A 26629-nucleotide genomic window follows, 5' to 3' on the forward strand; every position below is an offset into this window, starting at 1 on the left:
TGAACAATACTGGGGCCACGACAGAGCCTTGTGGTACCCCACTTGAAGCACTATTCCAATTGGATGTGCTACCATTTATCACCACTCTTTGAGTACGATCACTGAGCCAGTTATGAATCCCCCTAACCGCAGCCTCCTCAGTCCCACAATTGGTCATTTTTTCAATGAGGATAGTGTGAGATACTTTATCAAATGCGTTGCTGCAATCGAGATATACTATATCTACCACATTTCCCTGATCTGCATAGTCAGTGTTTCCATCATAGAAGGAAATTAGTTTAATCAGGTATGACTTGTTTACAACAAACTCACACTAGCTCTGTTAACAATTTTCTTCTCACAAATATTTATAAAACAATTATAGCAGTTTATTTTCTCAATGAAGTAGCAAGTCAACACATTTTTTATTCTATTTTTCACAAATATTTGTGCTTTTCAGCATTTGCCAAAAAGCTGTTAAACAAATAGTAAAAGAGCTATAAAAATTGATCACATTGAGCGTTTCAGCCGACCTCCCCTCACTGATCACCATCAACATCATGGAGACAACACAGAACAGGTTTATCCCAGAGGATACAAGATTGATACATGTATTTACATTAAAAGGAAAGGGCAGGGCTAAATAATATTATTACCTGAGTGAGCCCACCCCATCCTGATGTATATTTCTGTGGGGTCATCTGTTCTCTCAGAAGGAGGTGGAGCTATGCAAATTTTTCTCTATAATCTTTGCTTGCCAAACTCCATTTTTTTCAAACTTCGGTCACTTTTTTGCATTCAAATTTTTTTCAAAGCAGATCTTCCTCCATGATCACTGATATCAGAAGCTCCTTCTGAAATTCTAGTAAAGCCATCCATTAAGGAGTTTGTCTTGAAAATGGAGATTTACATAGCTCCACTTCCTTCTTTAAGATGAGATGGAAAGGAGGGAGATGAGCTGCATAAAAAACAATGGACTGGAGAGATTTGTCTGGGATGTTAAGAGTTAACCCAGAGTTTTAGAATTTGAGAATACCCTTTTTATGTAAAATGTCTAGCCTCACCCCTTCCTGCTTATGTAAATATATGTATAAATCTTCCTGGCTAAACCTGTTTTGTTTCTTTGTGAACAAAAGAAAGATAATTTTTTTATTGTATTTGATGTTCCTGAGTTTTGGCTTATTATCTGATGTTGAATATTATTTGTGCTGTATCATTGTTATGGAAAGATAAATGATCATACAATAATGTTTAAGAAAATGAGCTAAAAGAAGATCTAATATCAAAAGACTGAAAAAAATGGCATATGTTGATCCAATGCCACTATGCAAAAATGTACATATAAGTGAATATGAGGTTCTTAGTTTAACATTCTTATCAGACTGTAAGAAGTTGCTGCAGCGTCACGGCAAATTCAGTGGGTCCTAACTTTTGTTGCTTTAAAGGAGTGGCATCGTGCACTAACCACCTCCGCAGCGACAATTCACCAGCAGGGCAGGCGGCCTGGTGCCACACAGCACACATGCTCCAAGACTGAGTCCCCAAGATTCAAGATCGCACTGCCCCACAAGCACAAAACCACAGCAACAACGGCCTCCTCACGGCACCAGATGTAGACTCTTGCATTTCTCCCTGTTAAAAACCATTCTATCAGTCACTGCCCATTGTTCAAGCTTATCTAGATCCTTCTAAATCCTCTCTCTGTCTTCTCTACTGTTAGCTATCCCTCCTAGCTTTACGTCGCCTGAAAAATTGCATCAGTTTACCTTATCTAGATCATTTATAAAATTGTTGAACAATACTGGGACTATGACAGAGCCTTGTGGCACCCCACTTGAAGCACTATTCCAATTGGATGTGCTAAGATTTATCACCACTCTTTGAGTACGATCACTGAGCCAGTTATGAATCCACCTAACCGTAGCCTCGACAGTCCCACAATTGGTCATTTTTTCAATTAGGATAGTTTGAGATACTTTATCAAATGCATTGCAGAAATCGAGATATACTATATCTACCACATTTCCCTGATCTGCATAGTCAGTGTTTCCATCATAGAAGGAAATGAGTTTAATATGATATGACTTGTTTGCGACAAACTCACACTAACTCTGTTTAACAATTTTATTCTTACAAACATTTATAGAACTAATTTAGCAGTTTGCTTCCTCAATGAAGTAGCAATTCAGCACATTTTTTATTCTATTTTTCACAAATATCTGGGCTTTTCAGCATTTGCCAAAAAGCTGTTAAACAAATAGTAAAAGAGCTATAAACACTGATCACATTGAGCGTTTCAGCCGACCTCCTCTCACTGATCACCATCAACATCATGGAGACGACACAGAACAGGTTTATCCCAGAGGAAACAAGATTGATACATGTATTTACATTAAAAGGAAAGGGCAGGGCTAAATAATATCATTACCTGAGTGATCCCACCCCATCCTGATGTATATTTCTGAGGGGTCATCTGTTTTACCAGAAGGAGGTGGAGCTATGCAAATTTTTCTCTATAATCTTTGCTTGCCTAATTCCATTTTTTTCACACTTTTGTCACTTTTTTACATTCAAATTTTTTCCAAAGCAGATCTTCCTCCATGATCACTGATCTCAGACGCTGCTTCTGAAATTCTAGTAAAGCCATCCATTAAGGAGTTTGTCTTGAAAATGAGGATTTGCATAGCTCCACCTCCTTATTTAAGATGAGATGGAAAGGAGGGAAGTGAGCTGCATAGAAACCAATGGACTGGAGAGATTTGTCTGGGATGTTAAGTGTTAACCCAGAGTTTTAGAACTTGAGAATACCCTTTTTATGTAAAATGCCTAGCCTCACCCCTTCCTGTTTATGTAAATATATTTATCAATCTTCCTGGATAAACCTCTTTTGCTTTTTTTGTGACTAAAAAAAAGAGATTTTTTTTTTAATTGTATTTGATGTTCCTGAGTTTTGGCTTATTATCTGATGTTGAATATTATTTGTGCTGTATCATTGCTATGGAAAGATAAATGATTGTACAATAATGTTTAAGAAAATTAGCACAAAGAGGATCTAATATCAAAAGGCTGAAAAAGGAGCATATGTTGATCCAATGCCACTATGCAAAAATGTACATATAAGTGAATATGAGGTTCTTGGTTTAACATTCTTATCAGACTGTATGAAGTTGCTGCAGCGTCATGGCGAACTCAGTGGGTCCTAACTATTGTTGCCTTAAAGGAATGGCGTCGTGCACTAACCACCTCCGCAGCGACAATTCACTAGGAGGGCGGGCCGCCTGGTGCCACACAGAGCACACATGCTCCAAGACTGAGTCCCCAAGACTCAAGATCGCACTGCCCCACAAGCACAAAACCACAGCAACAACGGCCTACTCACGGCACCAGATGTAGACTCTTGCAATTCTCCTTGTTAAAATCCATTCTTTTAGTCGCTGCCCATTGTTCAAGCTTATCTAGATCCTTCTGAATCCTCTCTCTGTCTTCTCTACTGTTAGCTATCCCTCCTAGCTTTACGTCGCCTGAAAAATTGCATCAGTTTACCTTATCTAGATCATTTATAAAATTGTTGAACTATACTGGGACTATGACAGAGCCTTGTGGCACCCCACTTGAAGCACTATTCCAATTGCATGTGCTACCATTTATCACCACTCTTTGACTACGATCACTGAGCCAGTTATCAATCCACCTAACCGTAGCCTCGTCAGTCCCACAATTGGTCATTTTTGCAATTAGGATAGTGTGAGATACTTTATCAAATGCGTTACTGAAATAGAGATATACTATATCTACCACATTTCACTGATCTGCATAGTCAGTGATTCCATCATAGAAGGAAATTCGTTTAATCTGGTATGACTTGTTTGCGGCAAACTCACGCTAGCTCTGTTTAACAATTTTATTCTTTCAAACATTTATAGATTTTATAGAACAATTATAGCAGTTTATTTCCTTAGTGAAGTAGCAATTCAGCACATTTTTTATTCTATTTTTCACAAATATTAGAGCTTTTCAGCATTTGCCAAAAAGCTGTTAAACAAATAGTAAAAGAGCTATAAACACTGATCACATTGAGCATTTCAGCCGACCTCCCCTCACTGATCACCATCAACATCATGGAGACAACACAGAACAGGTTTATCCCCGAGGGTACAAGATTCATACATGTTTTTACATTAAAAAGAAAGGACAGGGCTAAATAATATCATTATCTGACTGAGCTCTCATCACCCTGATGTATATTTCTGTGGGGTCATCTGTTTTCCCAGAAGGGGGTGGAGCTATGCAATTTTTTCTCTAAAATCTTTGCTTGCGAAATTCCATTTTTTTCACACTTTGGTCACTTTTTTGCATTCAAATTTTTTCCAAAGCAGATCTTTCTCCATGATCACTGATATCAGACGCTCCTTCTGAAATTCTAGTAAAGCCATCCATTAAGGAGTTTGTCTTGAAAATGAGGATTTGCATAGCTCCACCTCCTTATTTAAGATGAGATGGAAAGGAGGGAAGTGAGCTGCATAGAAACCAATGAACTGGAGATGTCTGGGATGTTAAGAGTTAACCCAGCTTTTTAGCACTTGAGAATACCCTTTTTATGTAAAATGACTAGCCTCTCCCCTTTCTGTTTATGTAAATACTAGATGGTGGCCCGATTCTAACGCATCGGGAATTCTAGAATATGTATGCATAGTATATTGCACAGCCCACGTAGTATATTGCACAGCCACGCAGTATATTGCGCAGCCCACGCAGTACATTGCGCAGCCCACGTAGTATATTGCCCAGCTCACGTTGTATATTGCGCAGCCCACATAGTATATTGCGCAAGTCATGTATATAGCAATGTGGGCATGATATCCCTGTTAAAAAAAAAAAAGAATGAAAATAAAAAATAGTTATATACTCATCTTCCGTTGGCGCTTGGATCCAGGAAGCGGTTATCGACGCTTGGGATCCACCGAAGCTGCGCCGAGCCGCTCGTGCCGACCACCATCTTCCGTTCCCAGGATGCATTGCGAAATTACCCAGATGACTTAGCGGTCTCACGAGACTGCTAAGTCTTCTGGGTAATTTCGCAATGCATCTCCGGGAACGGAAGATGGCGGCCGGCGCGAGTGGCTCGGCAGACAACGGAGGGTGAGAATAGCAGGTTTTTTGTTTTTTTATTATTTTTAACATTACATTTTTTTACTATTGATGCCGCATAGGCAGCATCAATGGTAAAAAATTGGGAACACACAGGGTTAATAGCAGCGGTTACGGAGTGCGTTACCCGCGGCATAACGCGGTCCATTACCGTCGGCATTAACCCTGTGTGAGCGGTGACCGGAGGGGAGTATGCGGGCGCCGGGCGCTGACTGCGGGGAGGAAGGAGCGGCCATTTTCTTCCGGACTGTGCGCGTCGCTGATTGGTCGTGGCTGTTTTGCCGCGACCAATCAGCGACTTGGATTCCATGACAGACAGAGGCTGCGACCAATGAATATCCGTGACAGACAGACAGACAGACGGAAGTGACCCTTAGACAATTATATATATATATAGATGATGGCCCTAGTTCTCCCATATATATAGTATAATGGCCCCAGTGTTATGATCCTAGTGGTAGAGGATCTCAGGAGTTGTAGCTAAGTCCGCAACCACAAAAACCAGCTCATAGGGAGGTGGTAACTTGGCTGACCGCATACCTGATCCTAGCACAAACAACTAGAAGCAGCCGGGGAACGTGCCTACGTTGGTTCTAGACGTCTCGCACCAGCCGGAGAACTAACTAACCCTTTCAGAGAAAATAAGACCTCACTTGCCTCAAGAGAAAGGACCCCAAAGTTAATATACAAGCCCCCAACAAATAATAACGGTGAGGTAAGAAGAAAAGACAAACGTAAGTATGAACTAGATTTAGCAAAGAGAGGCCCACTAATTAATAGCAGAAAATAGGAAGCGGACTTATGCGGTCAGCAAAAACCCTACAAAAATATCCACGCTGAATATCCAAGAACCCCCGCACCGACTAACGGTGTGGGGGGAGAATATCAGCCCCCTTAGAGCTTCCAGCAAAAACAGGAATCACATTTTGTACAAGCTGGAACAAAATAAGAACAAATGCAATAAACCAAAATAAGAAAGCGGACTTAGCTTTTCTTGCAAGAATCAGAGGACCAGGAGTCAGGAGAAAACAGACATAGACTGATTACATCGATTCCAGGCACTAGACTGAGCTTCCAGGAAGTCTAAATAGGAACACCCAAGGCCTAACGAACCAGGTGGGTACCAACCTGGAGAAAGATGATCAAAGTGTCATACCGCTAGTGATCACAAGAGGGAGCCAAGAAATACAGTTCACAACACCCCAGTCTCCTGATTCTAACGCATCGGGTATTCTAGAATATGCATGTCCACATAGTATATTGCCCAGCCACGTAGTATATTGCCCAGGCACGTAGTATATTGCCCAGTCACGTAGTATATTGCCCAGCCACGTACGTAGTAGATTGCCCAGCCACGTAGTATATTGCCCAGTCACGTAGTATATTGCCCAGTCACGTAGTATATTGCCCAGTCACGTAGTATATTGGCCAGCCACATATGTAGTATATTGCCCAGCCACGTAGTATATTGCCCAGCCATGTAGTATATTTCCCAGCCATGTAGTATATTGCACAGCCCACGTAGTATATTGCCCAGCCACGTACGTAGTATATTGCCCAGCCACGTAGTATATTGCCCAGTCACGTAGTATATTGCCCAGCCACGTACGTAGTATATTGCCCAGCCATGTAGTATATTGCCCAGTCACGTAGTATATTGCCCAGTCACGTAGTATATTGCCCAGTCACGTAGTATATTGGCCAGCCACATATGTAGTATATTGCCCAGCCACGTAGTATATTGCCCAGCCATGTAGTATATTTCCCAGCCATGTAGTATATTGCACAGCCCACGTAGTATATTGCCCAGCCACGTACGTAGTATATTGCCCAGCCACGTAGTATATTGCCCACGCATGTAGTATATTGCCCAGCCACGTACGTAGTATATTGCCCAGCCATGTAGTATATTGCCCAGTCACGTAGTATATTGCCCAGTCACGTAGTATATTGCCCAGTCACGTAGTATATTGGCCAGCCACATATGTAGTATATTGCCCAGCCACGTAGTATATTGCCCAGCCATGTAGTATATTTCCCAGCCATGTAGTATATTGCACAGCCCACGTAGTATATTGCCCAGCCACGTACGTAGTATATTGCCCAGCCACGTAGTATATTGCCCAGTCACGTAGTATATTGCCCAGCCACGTACGTAGTATATTGCCCAGCCATGTAGTATATTGCCCAGTCACGTAGTATATTGCCCAGTCACGTAGTATATTGCCCAGTCACGTAGTATATTGGCCAGCCACATATGTAGTATATTGCCCAGCCACGTAGTATATTGCCCAGCCATGTAGTATATTTCCCAGCCATGTAGTATATTGCACAGCCCACGTAGTATATTGCCCAGCCACGTACGTAGTATATTGCCCAGCCACGTAGTATATTGCCCAGGCACGTGGTATATTGCCCAGCCACGTAGTATATTGCCCAGTCACGTAGTATATTGCCCAGCCACGTAGTATATTGCCCAGCCACGTACGTAGTATATTGCCCAGCCACGTAGTAGATTGCACAGCGACGGAGTATACAGCACAGAACCACGTAGTATACAGAGTTAAAATAAAAAATAAACATATACTCACCCTCCGAAGGCCCGTTGAAGTCCAGGCCCTGTGCGTGGTGCAGGTGTCAGCTTCCAGTCCTAGGGTGTGATGACGTCGCGGTCACATGATCACATATCTTGTTGCATGACCGTGACATCATGACAGGTCCTTCTAGCTAGGCGCGCAGGACCCGTGATGACGTCGGGGTCACATGACCGTGACGACTGCAGGCGGCAGCTTCCGGTCTCAGGATGGTATGCAGAAGGACCTTCCATGACGTCACGGTCATGTGACCGCGACGTGATCACAGACCCTGCGAGAAGGACCTTCCATGACGTCGCTGACCGTGACATCAAGGCAGGTCCTTCTCGCAGACCATCCTTGGGACCGGATCCCGCCGCTTGCATGGAGCGGTCACAGTAGCGTCGCTAGGAACGCGAAAGGCGGCGGATGGTGAGTATAGCAGGTTTTTGTGTTTTTTTTTCATTATTTTTAACATGACATATTTTTACTATTGATTCTGCATAGGCAGCGTCAATAGTAAATAGTTGGGGACACACAGGGTTAATAGCAGCGGTAATGGAGTGGGTTACACCGCGGCCCGTTACCGCTGCCATTAACCCTGTGTGAGCAGTGACTGGAGGGGAAGGGGATTATGGAGCGGACACCGGGCTGTGACTGCAGGGGAGGGACTAATCGGACTATGTCCGTCGCTGATTGGTCGTGGCAGCCATGACAGGCAGCTGTCGCGACCAATCAGCGACTTGGATTCCATGACAAACAGAGGCCTTGACCAATGAATATCCGGGACAGACAGACGGAAGTACCCCTTAGACAATTATATATATAGATATGTATCAATCTTCCCGGATAAACCTGTTTTGCTTTTTTTGTGACTAAAAGAAAGAGAATTTTTTTATTGTATTTGATGTTCCTGAGCTTTGGCTTATTATCTGATGTTGAATATTATTTGTGCTGTATCATTGTTATGGAAAGATAAATGATTGCACAATAACGTTTAGGAAAATTAGCACAAAGAGGATCTAATATCAAAAGGCTGAAAAAGGAGCATATGTTGATCCAATGCCACTATGCAAAAATGTACATATAAGTGAACATGAGGTTCTTAGTTTAACATTCTTATCAGACTGTATGAAGTTGTTGCAGCGTCATGGCGAACTCAGTGGGTCCTAACTATTGCTGCCTTAAAGGAATGGTGTTGTGCACTAACCACCACCGCAGCGACAATTCACTAGGAGGGCGGGCCGCCTGGGGCCACACAGCACACATGCTCCAAGACTGAGTCCCCAAGACTCAAGATCGCACTGCCCCACAAGCACAAAACCACAGCAACAATGGCCTCCTCACGGCACCAGATGTAGAATCTTGCATTTCTCCCTGTTAAATTCATTCTATTAGTCGCTGCCCATTGTTCAAGCTTATCTAGATCCTTCTGAATCCTCTCTCTGTCTTCTCTAGTGTTAGCTATCCCTCCTAGCTTTACATCGCCTGAAAAATTGCATCAGTTTACCTTATCTAGATCATTTATAAAAAATGTTGAACAATACTGGGGCCACGACAGAGCCTTGTGGTACCCCACTTGAAGCACTATTTCAATTGGATGTGCTACCATTTATCACCACTCTTTGAGTACGATCACTGAGCCAGTTATGAATCCCCCTAACCGTAGCCTCGTCAGTCCCACAATTGGTCATTTTTTCAATGAGGATAGTGTGAGATACTTTATCAAATGCGTTGCTGCAATCGAGATATAATATATCTACCACATTTCCCTGATCTGCATAGTCAGTGTTTCCATCATAGAAGGAAATTAGTTTAATCAGGTATGACTTGTTTACAACAAACTCACACTAGCTCTGTTTAACAATTTTCTTCTCACAAATATTTATAAAACAATTATAGCAGTTTATTTTCTCAATGAAGTAGCAAGTCAACACATTTTTTATTCTATTTTTCACAAATATTTGGGCTTTTCAGCATTTGCCAAAAAGCTGTTAAACAAATTGTAAAAGAGCTATAAACGCTGATCATATTGAGCGTTTCAGCCGACCTCCCCTCACTGATCACCATCAACATCATGGAGACAACACAGAACAGGTTTATCCCAGAGAATACAAGATTGATACATGTATTTACATTAAAAGGAAAGGGCAGGGCTAAATAATATTATTACCTGAGTGAGCCCACCCCATCCTGATGTATATTTCTGTGGGGTCATCTGTTCTCTCAGAAGGAGGTGGAGCTATGCAAATTTTTCTCTATAATCTTTGCTTGCCAAACTCCATTTTTTTCAAACTTCGGTCACTTTTTTGCATTCAAATTTTTTTCAAAGCAGATCTTCCTCCATGATCACTGATATCAGAAGCTCCTTCTGAAATTCTAGTAAAGCCATCCATTAAGGAGTTTGTCTTGAAAATGGAGATTTACATAGCTCCACCTCCTTCTTTAACCCCTTCATGACCCAGCCTATTTTGGCCTTAATGACCTTGCCGTTTTTTGCAATTCTGACCAGTGTCCCTTTATGAGGTAATAACTCCGGAACGCTTCAACGGATCCTAGCGATTCTGAGATTGTTTTTTCGTGACATATTGGGCTTCATGTTAGTGGTAAATTTAGGTCGATAATTTCTGAGTTTATTTGTGAAAAAAATGGAAATTTGGCAAAAAATTTGAAAATTTCGCAATTTTCACATTTTGAATTTTTATTCTGTTAAACCAGAGAGTTATGTGACACAAAATAGTTAATAAATAACGTTTCCCACATGTCTACTTTACATCAGCACAATTTTGGAAACAACATTTTTTTTTGCTAGGAAGTTATAAGGGTTAAATTTTGACCAGTGATTTCTCATTTTTACAACAAAATTTACAAAACCATTTTTTTTAGGGACCACCTCACATTTGAAGTCATTTTGAGAGTTCTATATGGCTGAAAATACCCAAAAGTGACACCATTCTAAAAACTGCACCCCTCAAGGTGCTCAAAACCACATTCAAGAGGTTTATTAACCCTTCAGGTGTTTCACAGCAGCAGAAGCAACATGGAAGTAAAAAATGAACATTTAACTTTTTAGTCACAAAAATGATCTTTTAGCAACAATTTTTTTATTTTCCCAGCAGTAAAAGGAGAAACTGGACCACGGACGTTGTTGTCCAATTTGTCCTGAGTACGCTGATACCTCATATGTGGGGGTAAACCACTGTTTGGGCGCACGGCAGGGCTCGGAAGGGAAGGAGCGCCATTTGACTTTTTGAATGAAAAATTATCTCCATCGTTAGCGGACACCATGTCGCGTTTGGAAAGCCCCTGTGTGCCTAAACATTGGAGCTCCTCCACAAGTGACCCCATTTTGGAAACTAGACCTCCCAAGGAACTCATCTAGAGGCATAGTGAGCACTTTAAACCCCCAGGTGCTTCACAAATTGATCCGCAAAAATGAAAAAGTACTTTTTTTTCACACAAAATTTCTTTTAGCCTCAATTCTTTCATTTTCACATGGGCAACAGGATAAAATGGATCCTAAAATTTGTTGGGCAATTTCTCCTGAGTATGCCGATACCTCATATGTGGGGGTAAACCACTGTTTGGGTGCACGGCAAGGCTCGGAAGGGGAGGCGTGCCATTTGACTTTTTGAATGGAAAATTAGCTCCAATCGTTAGCGGACACCATGTCGCGTTTGGAGAGCCCCTGTGTGCCTAAACATTGGAGCTCCCCTACAAGTGACCCCATTTTGGAAACTAGACCCCCCAAGGAACTTATCTAGATGCATAGTGAGCACTTATAACCCCCAGGTGCTTCACAGAAGTTTATAACGCAGAGCCGTGAAAATAAAAAAATAATTTTTCTTTCCTCAAAAATGATTTTTAGCCCAGAATTTTTTATTTTCCCAAGGGTAATAGGAGAAATTGGACCCCAAATGTTGTTGTCCAGTTTGTCCTGAGTACGATCATACCCCATATGTGGGGGTAAACCACTGTTTGGGCGCACGGCAGGGCTCGGAAGGGAAGGCACGCCATTTGGCTTTTTGAATGGAAAATTAGCTCCAATCATTAGCGGACACCATGTCGCGTTTGGAGAACCCCTGTGTGCCTAAACATTGGAGCTCCCGCACAAGTGACCCCATTTTGGAAACTAGACCTCCAAAGGAACTAATCTAGATGTGTGGTGAGCACTTTGAACCCCCAAGTGCTTCACAGAAGTTTATAACGCAGAGCCATGAAAATAAAAAATAATTTTTCTTTTCTCAAAAATGATTTTTTAGCCCACAATTTTTTATTTTCCCAAGGGTAACAGGAGAAATTGGACCCCAAAAGTTGTTGTCCAGTTTCTCCTGAGTACGCTGATACCCCATATGTGGGGGTAAACCACTGTTTGGGCACATGCCGGGGCTCGGAAGGGAAGTAGTGACGTTTTGGAATGCAGACTTTGATGGAATGGTCTGCGGGCATCATGTTATGTTTGCAGAGCCCCTGATATGCCTAAACAGTAGAAACCCCCCACAAGTGACCCCATTTTGGAAACTAGACCCCCCAAGGAACTAATCTAGATGTGTGGTGAGCACTTTCAATCCCCAAGTGCTTCACAGAAGTTTACAACGCAGAGCCGTGAAAATAAAAAATCATTTTTCTTTCCTCAAAAAAGATGTTTTAGCAAGCAATTTTTTATTTTCACAAGGGTAACAGGAGAATTTGGACCCCAATATTTGTTGCCCAGTTTGTTGTGAGTACGCTGATACCCCATATGTGGGGGTAAACCACTGTTTGGGCACACGTCAGGGCTCGGAAGGGAAGTAGTGACGTTTTGGAATGCAGACTTTGATGGAATGGTCTGCGGGCATCATGTTATGTTTGCAGAGCCCCTGATATGCCTAAACAGTAGAAACCCCCCACAAGTGACCCCATTTTGGAAACTAGACCCCCCAAGGAACTAATCTAGATGTGTGGTGAGCACTTTCAATCCCCAAGTGCTTCACAGAAGTTTACAACGCAGAGCCGTGAAAATAAAAAATCATTTTTCTTTCCTCAAAAAAGATGTTTTAGCAAGCAATTTTTTATTTTCACAAGGGTAACAGGAGAATTTGGACCCCAATATTTGTTGCCCAGTTTGTTGTGAGTACGCTGATACCCCATATGTGGGGGTAAACCACTGTTTGGGCACACGTCAGGGCTCGGAAGGGAAGTAGTGACGTTTTGGAATGCAGACTTTGATGGAATGGTCTGCGGGCATCATGTTACGTTTGCAGAGCCCCTGATATGCCTAAACAGTAGAAACCCCCCACAAGTGACCCCATTTTGGAAACTAGACCCCCCAAGGAACTAATCTAGATGTGTGGTGAGCACTTTCAATCCCCAAGTGCTTCACAGAAGTTTACAACGCAGAGCCGTGAAAATAAAAAATCATTTTTCTTTCCTCAAAAAAGATGTTTTAGCAAGCAATTTTTTGTTTTCACAAGGGTAACAGGAGAATTTGGACCCCAATATTTGTTGCCCAGTTTGGTGTGAGTACGCTGATACCCCATATGTGGGGGTAAACCACTGTTTGGGCACACGTCAGGGCTCGGAAGGGAAGTAGTGACGTTTTGGAATGCAGACTTTGATGGAATGGTCTGCGGGCATCATGTTACGTTTGCAGAGCCCCTGATATGCCTAAACAGTAGAAACCCCCCACAAGTGACCCCATTTTGAAAACTAGACCCCCCAAGGAACTAATCTAGATGTGTGGTGAGCACTTTCAATCCCCAAGTGCTTCACAGAAGTTTACAACGCAGAGCCGTGAAAATAAAAAATCATTTTTCTTTCCTCAAAAAAGATGTTTTAGCAAGCAATTTTTTATTTTCACAAGGGTAACAGGAGAATTTGGACCCCAATATTTGTTGCCCAGTTTGTTGTGAGTACGCTGATACCCCATATGTGGGGGTAAACCACTGTTTGGGCACACGTCAGGGCTCGGAAGGGAAGTAGTGACGTTTTGGAATGCAGACTTTGATGGAATGGTCTGCGGGCATCATGTTACGTTTGCAGAGCCCCTGATATGCCTAAACAGTAGAAACCCCCCACAAGTGACCCCATTTTGGAAACTAGACCCCCCAAGGAACTAATCTAGATGTGTGGTGAGCACTTTCAATCCCCAAGTGCTTCACAGAAGTTTACAACGCAGAGCCGTGAAAATAAAAAATCATTTTTCTTTCCTCAAAAAAGTTGTTTTAGCAAGCAATTTTTTGTTTTCACAAGGGTAACAGGAGAATTTGGACCCCAATATTTGTTGCCCAGTTTGTTGTGAGTACGCTGATACCCCATATGTGGGGGTAAACCACTGTTTGGGCACACGTCAGGGCTCGGAAGGGAAGTAGTGACGTTTTGGAATGCAGACTTTGATGGAATGGTCTGCGGGCATCATGTTACGTTTGCAGAGCCCCTGATATGCCTAAACAGTAGAAACCCCCCACAAGTGACCCCATTTTGGAAACTAGACCCCCCAAGGAACTAATCTAGATGTGTGGTGAGCACTTTCAATCCCCAAGTGCTTCACAGAAGTTTACAACGCAGAGCCGTGAAAATAAAAAATCATTTTTCTTTCCTCAAAAAAGATGTTTTAGCAAGCAATTTTTTATTTTCACAAGGGTAACAGGAGAATTTGGACCCCAATATTTGTTGCCCAGTTTGTTGTGAGTACGCTGATACCCCATATGTGGGGGTAAACCACTGTTTGGGCACACGTCAGGGCTCGGAAGGGAAGTAGTGACATTTGAAATGCAGACTTTGATGGAATGGTCTGCGGGCGTCACATTGCATTTGCAGAGCCCCTGATGTGCCTAAACAGTAGAAACACCCCACAAGTGACCCCATTTTGGAAACTAGACCCCCAAGGAACTAATCTAGATGTGTGGTGAGCACTTTCAACCCCCAAGTGCTTCACAGAAGTTTATAACGCAGAGCCGTGAAAATTAAAAATAATTGTTCTTTCCTCAAAAATTATGTTTTAGCAAGTAATTTTTTATTTTTGCAAGGGTAACAGGAGAAATTGGACCCCAACAGTTGTTGCCCAGTTTGTCCTGAGTACGCTGGTACCCCAAATGTGGGGGTAAACCACTGTTTGGGCGCACGTCGGGGCTTGGAAGGGCGGGAGCACCATTTGACTTTTTGAACGCAAGATTGGCTGGAATCAATGGTGGCGCCATGTTGCGTTTGGAGACCCCTGATGTGCCTAAACAGTGGAAACCCCTCAATTCTAACTTCAACACTAACCCCAACACACCCCTAATCCTAAAGAATAAAGAATTTTTTTTTTTCTTTTTCCACTAGGGTTAGGGTTAGAACTAGGGTTAGAACTAGGGGTAGGGTTAGGGGTAGGGTTAGGGTTAGGGGTAGGGTTAGGGTTACGGGTAGGGTTAGGGGTAGGGTTATGGCATGTGCACACAGAGCGGATCGGCCGCGGATCCGCTGCGGATCCGCGGCCGATCCGCTGCGGATCCGCGGCCGATCCGCTGCGGATCCGCGGCCGATCCGCTGCGGATCCGCTGCGGATCCGCGGCCGATCCGCTCTGTGTGCACATGCCATAACCCTACCCCTAACCCTACCCGTAACCCTAACCCTACCCCTAACCCTAACCCTACCCCTAACCCTACCCCTAGTTCTAACCCTAGTTCTAACCCTAACCCTAGTGGAAAAAGAAAAAAAAAAATTCTTTATTTTATTATTGTCCCTACGGGGGTGATAAAGGGGGGGGGGTTATTTATTATTTTTTTTATTTTGATCGCTGTGATAGAACCTACCACAGCGATCAAAATGTACTTGTAAGGAATCTGCCGACTGGCAGATTCGGCGGGCGCACTGAGCATGCGCCCGCCATTTTCCAAGATGGCGGCGCCCAGCGAGGAGACGGCCGGACACCGGGAGGATCGGTAAGTATGAAGGGGTGGTGGGGGGGTGGATCGGAGCACAGGGGGGATGATCGGAGCACAGGGGGGGGGATCTGAGCAAGGAGGGAGCGCACAGGAGGACGGGGGAGCCGGCAGGCGGACGGAGGGGACCGGACCCCATAACGGAGGACTGAGGGGGCGATCGGTGGGGTGGGGGGGGCTCACATTAGTATTTCCAGCCATGGCCGATGATATTGCAGCATCGGCCATGGCTGGATTGTAATATTTCACCAGTTTTTTAGGTGAAATATTACAAATCGCTCTGATTGGCAGTTTCACTTTCAACAGCCAATCAGAGCGATCGTAGCCACGGGGGGGTGAAGCCACCCCCCCTGGGCTGAAGCACCACTCCCCCTGTCTCTGCAGATCGGGTAAAATCGGAGTTAACCCTTTCACCCGATCTCCAGGGACGCGATCATTCCATGACGCATACGCTGCGTCATAGGTCGCTTTGGCACCGACTTTCATGACGCAGCGTATGCGTCAAATGTCGTTAAGGGGTTAAGATGAGATGGAAAGGAGGGAGGTGAGCTGCATAAAAAACAATGGACTGGAGAGATTTGTCTGGGATGTTAAGAGTTAACCCAGAGTTTTAGAATTTGAGAATACCCTTTTTATGTAAAATGTCTAGCCTCACCCCTTCCTGCTTGTGTAAATATATGTATAAATCTTCCTGGCTAAACCTGTTTTGTTTCTTTGTGAACAAAAGAAAGATAATTTTTTTATTGTATTTGATGTTCCTGAGTTTTGGCTTATTATCTGATGTTGAATATTATTTGTGCTGTATCATTGTTATGGAAAGATAAATGATCATACAATAATGTTTAAGAAAATGAGCTAAAAGAAGATCTAATATCAAAAGACTGAAAAAAATGGCATATGTTGATCCAATGCCACTATGCAAAAATGTACATATAAGTGAATATGAGGTTCTTAGTTTAACATTCTTATCAGACTGTAAGAAGTTGCTGCAGCGTCACGGCAAATTCAGTGGGTCCTAACTTTTGTTGCTTTAAAGGAATGGTGTTGTGCACTAACCACCTCCGCAGCGACAATTCACCAGCAGAGCGGGCGGCCTGGTGCCACACAGCACACATGCTCCAAGACTGAGTCCCCAAGACTCAAGATCGCACTGCCCAACAAGCACAAAACCACAGCAACAACGGCCTCCTCACGGCACCAGATGTAGACTCTTGCATTTCTCCCTGTTAAAAACCATTCTATTAGTCACTGCCCATTGTTCAAGCTTATCTAGATCCTTCTGAATCTTCTCTCTGTCTTCTCTACTGTTAGCTTTCCCTCCTAGCTTTACGTCACCTGAAAAATTGCATCAGTTTACCTTATCTAGATCATTTATAAAATTGTTGAACAATACTGGGACTATGACAGAGCCTTGTGGCACCCCACTTGAAGCACTATTCCAAATGGATGTGCTAAGATTTATCACCACTCTTTGAGTACGATCACTGAGCCAGTTATGAATCCACCTAACCGTAGCCTCGACAGTCCCACAATTTGTCATTTTTTCAATTAGGATAGTTTGAGATACTTTATCAAATGCGTTGCAGAAATTGAGATATACTATATCTACCACATTTCCCTGATCTGCATAGTAAGTGTTTCCATCATAGAAGGAAATGAGTTTAATATGGTATGACTTGTTTGCGACAAACTCACACTAACTCTGTTTAACAATTTTATTCTTACAAACATTTATAGAACTAATTTAGCAGTTTGCTTCCTCAATGAAGTAGCAATTCAGCACATTTTTTATTCTATTTTTCACAAATAGTTGGGCTTTTCAGCATTTGCCAAAAAGCTATTAAACAAATAGTAAAAGAGCTATAAACACTGATCACATTGAGCGTTTCAGCCGACCTCCCCTCACTGATCACCATCAACATCATGGAGACAACACAGAACAGGTTTATCCCAGAGGAAACAAGATTGATACATGTATTTACATTAAAAAGAAAGGGCAGGGCTAAATAATATCATTACCTGAGTGATCCCACCCCATCCTGATGTATATTTCTGTGGGGAAGTTGCTGCAGCGTCACAGCAAATTCAGTGGGTCCTAACTTTTGTTGCTTTAAAGGAATGGTGTTGTGCACTAACCACCTCCGCAGCGACAATTCACCAGCAGAGCGGGCGGCCTGGTGCCACACAGCACACATGCTCCAAGACTGAGTCCCCAAGACTCAAGATCGCACTGCCCCACAAGCACAAAACCACAGCAACAACGGCCTCCTCACGGCACCAGATGTAGACTCTTGCATTTCTCCCTGTTAAAAACCATTCCATTAGTCACTGCCCATTGTTCAAGCTTATCTAGATCCTTCTGAATCTTCTCTCTGTCTTCTCTACTGTTAGCTATCCCTCCTAGCTTTACGTCGCCTGAAAAATTGCATCAGTTTACCTTATCTAGATCATTTATAAAATTGTTGAACAATACTGGGACTATGACAGAGCCTTGTGGCACCCCACTTGAAGCACTATTCCAAATGGATGTGCTAAGATTTATCACCACTCTTTGAGTACGATCACTGAGCCAGTTATGAATCCACCTAACCGTAGCCTCGACAGTCCCACAATTTGTCATTTTTTCAATTAGGATAGTTTGAGATACTTTATCAAATGCGTTGCAGAAATCGAGATATACTATATCTACCACATTTCCCTGATCTGCATAGTAAGCGTTTCCATCATAGAAGGAAATGAGTTTAATATGATATGACTTGTTTGCGACAAACTCACACTAACTCTGTTTAACAATTTTATTCTTACAAACATTTATAGAACTAATTTAGCAGTTTGCTTCCTCAATGAAGTAGCAATTCAGCACATTTTTTATTCTATTTTTCACAAATAGTTGGGCTTTTCAGCATTTGCCAAAAAGCTATTAAACAAATAGTAAAAGAGCTATAAACACTGATCACATTGAGCGTTTAAGCCGACCTCCCCTCACTGATCACCATCAACATCATGGAGACAACACAGAACAGGTTTATCCCAGAGGAAACAAGATTGATACATGTATTTACATTAAAAGGAAAGGGCAGGGCTAAATAATATCATTACCTGAGTGATCCCACCCCATCCTGATGTATATTTCTGTGGGGTCATCTGTTTTACCAGAAGGGGGTGGAGCTATGCAAAATTTTCTCTATAATTTTTGCTTGCAAAGTTCAATTTTTTTCAAACTTTGGTCAATTTTTGGATTCAATTTTTTTTCAAAGCAGATCTTCCTCCATGATCACTGATATCAGACGCTCCTTCTGAAATTCTAGTAAAGCCATCCATTAAGGAGTTTGTCTTGAAAATGGAGATTTGCATAGCTCCACCTCCTTCTTTAAGATGAGATGGAAAGGAGGGAAGTGAGCTTCATAGAAACCAATGGACTGGAGAGATTTGTCTGGGATGTTAAGAGTTAACCCAGAGTTTTAGAACTTGAGAATACTCTTTTTATGTAAAATGCCTAGCCTCACCCCTTCCTGTTTATGTAAATATATGTATCAATCTTCCTGGATAAACCTGTTTTGGTTTTTTTGTGACTAAAAGAAAGAGAATTTTTTTATTGTATTTGATGTTCCTGAGTTTTGGCTTATTATCTGATGTTGAATATTTTTTGTGCTGTATCATTGTTATGGAAAGATAAATGATCATACAATAATGTTTAAGAAAATTAGCACAAAGAGGATCTAATATCAAAAGGCTGAAAAAGGAGCATATGTTGATCCAATGCCACTATGCAAAAATGTACATATAAGTGAATATGAGGCTCTTGGTTTAACATTCTTATTAGACTGTATGAAGTTGCTGCAGCGTCATGGCGAACTCAATGGGTCCTAACTATTGTTGCCTTAAAGGAATGGCGTCATGCACTAACCACCTCCGCAGCGACAATTCACTAGGAGGGCGGGCGGCCTGGTGCCACACAGCACACATGCTCCAAGACTGAGTCCCCAAGACTCAAGATCGCACTGCCCCACAAGCACAAAACCACAGCAACAACGGCTTCCTCACGGCACCAGATGTAGAATCTTGCATTTCTCCCTGTTAAATTCATTCTATTAGTCGCTGCCTATTGTTCAAGCTTATCTAGATCCTTCTGAATCCTCTCTCTGTCTTCTCTAGTGTTAGCTATCCCTCCTAGCTTTACATTGCCTGAAAAATTGCATCAGTTTACCTTATCTAGATCATTTATAAAAAATGTTGAACAATACTGGGGACACGACAGAGCCTTGTGGTACCCCACTTGAAGCACTATTCCAATTGGATGTGCTACCATTTATCACCACTCTGAGTACGATCACTGAGCCAGTTATCAATCCACCTAACAGTAGCCTCGTCAGTCCCACAATTGGTCATTTTTTGAATGAGGATAGTGTGAGATACTTTATCAAATGCGTTGCTGCAATCGAGATATACTATATCTACCACATTTCCCTGATCCGCATAGTCAGTGTTTCCATCATAGAAGGAAATTAGTTTAATCAGGTATGACTTGTTTACAACAAACTCACACTAGCTCTGTTTAACAATTTTCTTCTCACAAATACTTATAAAACAATTATAGCAGTTTATTTTCTCAAAGAAGTAGCAAGTCAACACATTTTTTATTCTATTTTTCACAAATATTTGGGCTTTTCAGCATTTGCCAAAAAGCTGTTAAACAAATAGTAAAAGAGCTATAAACACTGATCACATTGAGCGTTTCAGCCGACCTCCCCTCACTGATCACCATCATGGAGACAACACAGAACAGGTTTATCCCAGAGGATACAAGATTGATACATGTATTTACATTAAAAGGAAAGGGCAGGGCTAAATAATATTATTACCTGAGTGAGCCCACCCCATCCTGATGTATATTTCTGTGGGGTCATCTGTTCTCTCAGAAGGAGGTGGAGCTATGCAAATTTTTCTCTATAATCTTTGCTTGCCAAACTCCATTTTTTTCAAACTTCGGTCACTTTTTTGCATTCAAATTTTTTCCAAAGCAGATCTTCCTCCATGATCACTGATATCAGAAGCTCCTTCTGAAATTCTAGTAAAGCCATCCATTAAGGAGTTTGTCTTGAAAATGGAGATTTACATAGCTCCACCTCCTTCTTTAAGATGAGATGGAAAGGAGGGAGGTGAGCTGCATAAAAAACAATGGACTGGAGAGATTTGTCTGGGATGTTAAGAGTTAACCCAGAGTTTTAGAATTTGAGAATACCCTTTTTATGTAAAATGTCTAGCCTCACCCCTTCCTGCTTATGTAAATATATGTATAAATCTTCCTGGCTAAACCTGTTTTGTTTCTTTGTGAACAAAAGAAAGATAATTTTATTATTGTATTTGATGTTCCTGAGTTTTGGCTTATTATCTGATGTTGAATATTATTTGTGCTGTATCATTGTTATGGAAAGATAAATGATCATACAATAATGTTTAAGAAAATGAGCTAAAAGAAGATCTAATATCAAAAGACTGAAAAAAATAGCATATGTTGATCCAATGCCACTATGCAAAAATGTACATATAAGTGAATATGAGGTTCTTAGTTTAACATTCTTATTAGACTGTAAGAAGTTGCTGCAGCGTCACGGCAAATTCAGTGGGTCCTAACTTTTGTTGCTTTAAAGGAGTGGCATCGTGCACTAACCACCTCCGCAGCGACAATTCACCAGCAGGGCGGGCAGCCTGGTGCCACACAGCACACATGCTCCAAGACTCAAGATCGCACTGCCCCACAAGCACAAAACCACAGCAACAACGGCCTCCTCACGGCACCAGATGTAGACTCTTGCATTTCTCCCTGTTAAAAACCATTCTATTAGTCACTGCCCATTGTTCAAGCTTATCTAGATCCTTCTGAATCCGCTCTCTGTCTTCTCTACTGTTAGCTATCCCTCCTAGCTTTACATCGCCTGAAAAATTGCATCAGTTTACCTTATCTAGATCATTTATAAAATTGTTGAGCAATACTGGGACTATGACAGAGCCTCGTGGCACCCCACTTGAAGCACTATTCCAATTGGATGTGCTAAGATTTATCACCACTCTTTGAGTACGATCACTGAGCCAGTTATGAATCCACCTAACCGTAGCCTCGACAGTCCCACAATTGGTCATTTTTTCAATTAGGATAGTTTGAGATACTTTATCAAATGCATTGCAGAAATCGAGATATACTATATCTACCACATTTCCCTGATCAGCATAGTCAGTGTTTCCATCATAGAAGGAAATTAGCTTAATCTGGTATGACTTGTTTGCAACAAACTCACAATAACTCTGTTTAACAATTTTATTCTTACAAACGTTTATAGAACTAATTTAGCAGTTTGCTTCCTCAATGAAGTAGCAATTCAGCACATTTTTTATTCTATTTTTCACAAATAGTTGGGCTTTTCAGCATTTGCCAAAAATCTGTTAAAGAAATAGTAAAAGAGCTATAAACACTGATCACATTGAGCGTTTCAGCCGACCTCCCCTCACTGATCACCATCAACATCATGGAGACGACACAGAACAGGTTTATCCCAGAGGAAACAAGATTGATACATGTATTTACATTAAAAGGAAAGGGCAGGGCTAAATAATATCATTACCTGAGTGATCCCACCCCATCCTGATGTATATTTCTGTGGGGTCATCTGTTTTACCAGAAGGGGGTGGAGCTATGCAAAATTTTCTCTATAATCTTTGCTTGCCAAATTCCATTTTTTTCACACTTTTCTCACTTTTTTGCATTCAAATTTTTTCCAAAGCAGATCTTCCTCCATGATCACTGATCTCAGACGCTGCTTCTGAAATTCTAGTAAAGCCATCCATTAAGGAGTTTGTCTTGAAAATGAGGATTTCCATAGCTCCACCTCCTTATTTAAGATGAGATGGAAAGGAGGGAAGTAAGCTTCAGGCCATGTTCACACGATCTTTTTTTTTATCCTTTTTTTGATCCTTTTTTTTTCAGGTCCTGATTTGGAAAACCCGCAGTGCAAAACTGCACTGCTGATTTTCCTGCAGTTTCTTCTGCAGATTCCTCTGCGGGTTTTCAACAGCACTTTCCTATTGGTGCCTGTTGAAAACAGGAGCTGAATCCGCAGAAAGAAGTGACATGGTACTTCTTTTTTTCTGCAGGCAAATCCTCGCGGATTTGCCTGAGAAAAAAAGGATAATGGGCACAGCGGTTTTTGTTTTCCACAGAGTAACATTGGACTGTACCCTGCATGGAAAAAGGACCTGAAAAAAAAAGGATCAAAAAAAGGATCGTGTGAACATAGCCTCATAGAAACCAATGGACTGGAGAGATTTGTCTGGGATGTTAAGAGTTAACCCAGAGTTTTAGAACTTGAGAATACTCTTTTTATGTAAAATGCGTAGCCTCACCCCTTCCTGTTTATGTAAATATATGTATCAATCTTCCTGGATAAACCTCTTTTGCTTTTTTTGTGACTAAAAGAAAGAGAATTTTTTTATTGTATTTGATGTTCCTGAGTTTTGGCTTATCTGATGTTGAATATTATTTGTGCTGTATCATTGTTATGGAAAGATAAATGATCATACAATAATGTTTACGAAAATTAGCACAAAGAGGATCTAATATCAAAAGGCTGAAAAAGGAGCATATGTTGATCCAATGCCACTATGCAAAAATGTACATATAAGTGAATATGAGGCTCTTGGTTTAACATTCTTATTAGACTGTATGAAGTTGCTGCAGCGTCATGGCGAACTCAATGGGTCCTAACTATTGTTGCCTTAAAGGAATGGCGTCACGCACTAACCACCTCCGCAGCGACAATTCACTAGGAGGGCGGGCCGCCTGGTGCCACACAGAGCACACATGCTCCAAGACTGAGTCCCCAAGACTCAAGATCGCACTGCTCCACAAGCACAAAACCACAGCAACAACGGCCTACTCACGGCACCAGATGTAGACTCTTGCAATTCTCCTTGTTAAAATCCATTCTTTTAGTCGCTGCCCATTGTTGAAGCTTATCTAGATCCTTCTGAATCCTTTCTCTGTCTTCTCTAGTGTTAGCTATCCCTCCTAGCTTTACGTCGCCTGAAAAATTGCATCAGTTTACCTTATGTAGATCATTTATAAAATTGTTGAATATTACTGGGACCATGACAGAGCCTTGAGGTACCCCACTTGAAGCACTATTCCAATTGGATGTGCTACCATTTATCACCACTCTTTCAGTACGATCACTGAGCCAGTTATGAATCCACCTAACCGTAGCCTCGTCAGTCCCATCAATTGGTCATTTTTTCAATTAGGATAGTGTGAGATACTTTATCAAATGCGTTGCTGAAATAGAGATATACCATATCTACCACATTTCCCTGATCTGCATAGTCAGTGTTTCCATCACAGAAGGAAATTAGTTTAATCTGGTATGACTTGTTAGCAACAAACTCACGCTAGCTCAGTTTAACAATTTAATTCTCACTAACCTTTATAGAACAATTATAGCAGTTTATTTTCTCAATGAAGTAGCAATTCAGCACATTTTTTATTCTATTTTTTACAAATATTTGGGCTTTTCAGCATTTGCCAAAAAGCTGTTAAACAAATAATAAAAGAGCTATAAACGCAGATCACATGAAGTGTTTCATCTGACCTCCCCTCACCGACCACCATCAACATCATGGTAATGACACAGAACAGGTTTATCACAGAGGATACAAGATTGATACATGTATTTACATTAAAAGGAAAGGGCAGGGCTAAATAATATCATTACCTGAGTGACCTGCTCCACCCTGATGTTTAATTCTGTGGGCTCATCTGTTTTCCCAGAAGGGGGTGGAGTAATGCTAATTTTTCTCTATAATCTTTGCTTGCAAAGTTCAATTTTTTTCAAACTTTGGTCAATTTTTGGATTCAATTTTTTTTCAAAGCAGATCTTCCTCCATGATCACTGATATCAGACGCTCCTTCTGAAATTCTAGTAAAGCCATCCATTAAGGAGTTTGTCTTGAAAATGGAGATTTGCATAGCTCCACCTCCTTCTTTAAGATGAGATGGAAAGGAGGGAAGTGAGCTTCATAGAAACCAATGGACTGGAGAGATTTGTCTGGGATGTTAAGAGTTAACACAGAGTTTTAGAACTTGAGAATACTCTTTTTATGTAAAATGCCTAGCCTCACCCCTTCCTGTTTATGTAAATATATGTATCAATCTTCCTGGATAAACCTGTTTTGGTTTTTTTGTGACTAAAAGAAAGAGAATTTTTTTATTGTATTTGATGTTCCTGAGTTTTGGCTTATTATCTGATGTTGAATATTATTTGTGCTGTATCATTGTTATGGAAAGATAAATGATCATACAATAATGTTTAAGAAAATTAGCACAAAGAGGATCTAATATCAAAAGGCTGAAAAAGGAGCATATGTTGATCCAATGCCACTATGCAAAAATGTACATATAAGTGAATATGAGGCTCTTGGTTTAACATTCTTATTAGACTGTATGAAGTTGCTGCAGCGTCATGGCGAACTCAATGGGTCCTAACTATTGTTGCCTTAAAGGAATGGCGTCATGCACTAACCACCTCTGCAGCGACAATTCACTAGGAGGGCGGGCGGCCTGGTGCCACACAGCACACATGCTCCAAGACTGAGTCCCCAAGACTCAAGATCGCACTGCCCCACAAGCACAAAACCACAGCAACAACGGCTTCCTCACGGCACCAGATGTAGAATCTTGCATTTCTCCCTGTTAAATTCATTCTATTAGTCGCTGCCCATTGTTCAAGCTTATCTAGATCCTTCTGAATCCTCTCTCTGTCTTCTCTAGTGTTAGCTATCCCTCCTAGCTTTACATTGCCTGAAAAATTGCATCAGTTTACCTTATCTAGATCATTTATAAAAAATGTTGAACAATACTGGGGACACGACAGAGCCTTGTGGTACCCCACTTGAAGCACTATTCCAATTGGATGTGCTACCATTTATCACCACTCTGAGTACGATCACTGAGCCAGTTATCAATCCACCTAACAGTAGCCTCATCAGTCCCACAATTGGTCATTTTTTCAATGAGGATAGTGTGAGATACTTTATCAAATGCGTTGCTGCAATCGAGATATACTATATCTACCACATTTCCCTGATCTGCATAGTCAGTGTTTCCATCATAGAAGGAAATTAGTTTAATCAGGTATGACTTGTTTACAACAAACTCACACTAGCTCTGTTTAACAATTTTCTTCTCACAAATACTTATAAAACAATTATAGCAGTTTATGTTCTCAAAGAAGTAGCAAGTCAACACATTTTTTATTCTATCTTTCACAAATATTTGGGCTTTTCAGCATTTGCCAAAAAGCTGTTAAACAAATAGTAAAAGAGCTATAAACACTGATCACATTGAGCGTTTCAGCCGACCTCCCCTCACTGATCACCATCAACATCATGGAGACAACACAGAACAGGTTTATCCCAAAGGATACAAGATTGATACATGTATTTACATTAAAAGGAAAGGGCAGGGCTAAATAATATTATTACCTGAGTGAGCCCACCCCATCCTGATGTATATTTCTGTGGGGTCATCTGTTCTCTCAGAAGGAGGTGGAGCTATGCAAATTTTTCTCTATAATCTTTGCTTGCCAAACTCCATTTTTTTCAAACTTCGGTCACTTTTTTGCATTCAAATTTTTTCCAAAGCAGATCTTCCTCCATGATCACTGATATCAGAAGCTCCTTCTGAAATTCTAGTAAAGCCATCCATTAAGGAGTTTGTCTTGAAAATGGAGATTTACATAGCTCCACCTCCTTCTTTAAGATGAGATGGAAAGGAGGGAGGTGAGCTGCATAAAAAACAATGGACTGGAGAGATTTGTCTGGGATGTAAAGAGTTAACCCAGAGTTTTAGAATTTGAGAATACCCTTTTTATGTAAAATGTCTAGCCTCACCCCTTCCTGCTTATGTAAATATATGTATAAATCTTCCTGGCTAAACCTGTTTTGTTTCTTTGTGACTAAAAGAAAGAAATTTGTTTTAT

At 41.4% G+C, this 26629-nt stretch overlaps 1 protein-coding gene and 10 pseudogenes across 1 annotated transcript in view; all 11 read right to left on the reverse strand.

Annotated features, from left to right (window-relative positions):
- The window catches only part of LOC143804169 (uncharacterized), a 196221-nt gene that overhangs the window by 74030 nt on the left and 95562 nt on the right, over window positions 1-26629 (reverse strand). The gene's annotated exons all lie outside the window — the stretch shown is intronic.
- On the reverse strand, window positions 427-488 carry LOC143810771 (U7 small nuclear RNA; annotated as a pseudogene).
- On the reverse strand, window positions 2199-2260 carry LOC143810766 (U7 small nuclear RNA; annotated as a pseudogene).
- LOC143810763 (U7 small nuclear RNA) lies at window positions 3985-4046 on the reverse strand (annotated as a pseudogene).
- Window positions 9665-9726, reverse strand: LOC143810765 (U7 small nuclear RNA; annotated as a pseudogene).
- On the reverse strand, window positions 17413-17474 carry LOC143810760 (U7 small nuclear RNA; annotated as a pseudogene).
- Window positions 18493-18554, reverse strand: LOC143810762 (U7 small nuclear RNA; annotated as a pseudogene).
- Window positions 20262-20323, reverse strand: LOC143810744 (U7 small nuclear RNA; annotated as a pseudogene).
- Window positions 22014-22075, reverse strand: LOC143810778 (U7 small nuclear RNA; annotated as a pseudogene).
- On the reverse strand, window positions 24156-24217 carry LOC143810780 (U7 small nuclear RNA; annotated as a pseudogene).
- Window positions 25924-25985, reverse strand: LOC143810745 (U7 small nuclear RNA; annotated as a pseudogene).

This window comes from Ranitomeya variabilis, chromosome 2 (genome assembly GCF_051348905.1).
Source record: "Ranitomeya variabilis isolate aRanVar5 chromosome 2, aRanVar5.hap1, whole genome shotgun sequence".
NCBI classification, from domain to species: domain Eukaryota; kingdom Metazoa; phylum Chordata; class Amphibia; order Anura; family Dendrobatidae; genus Ranitomeya; species Ranitomeya variabilis.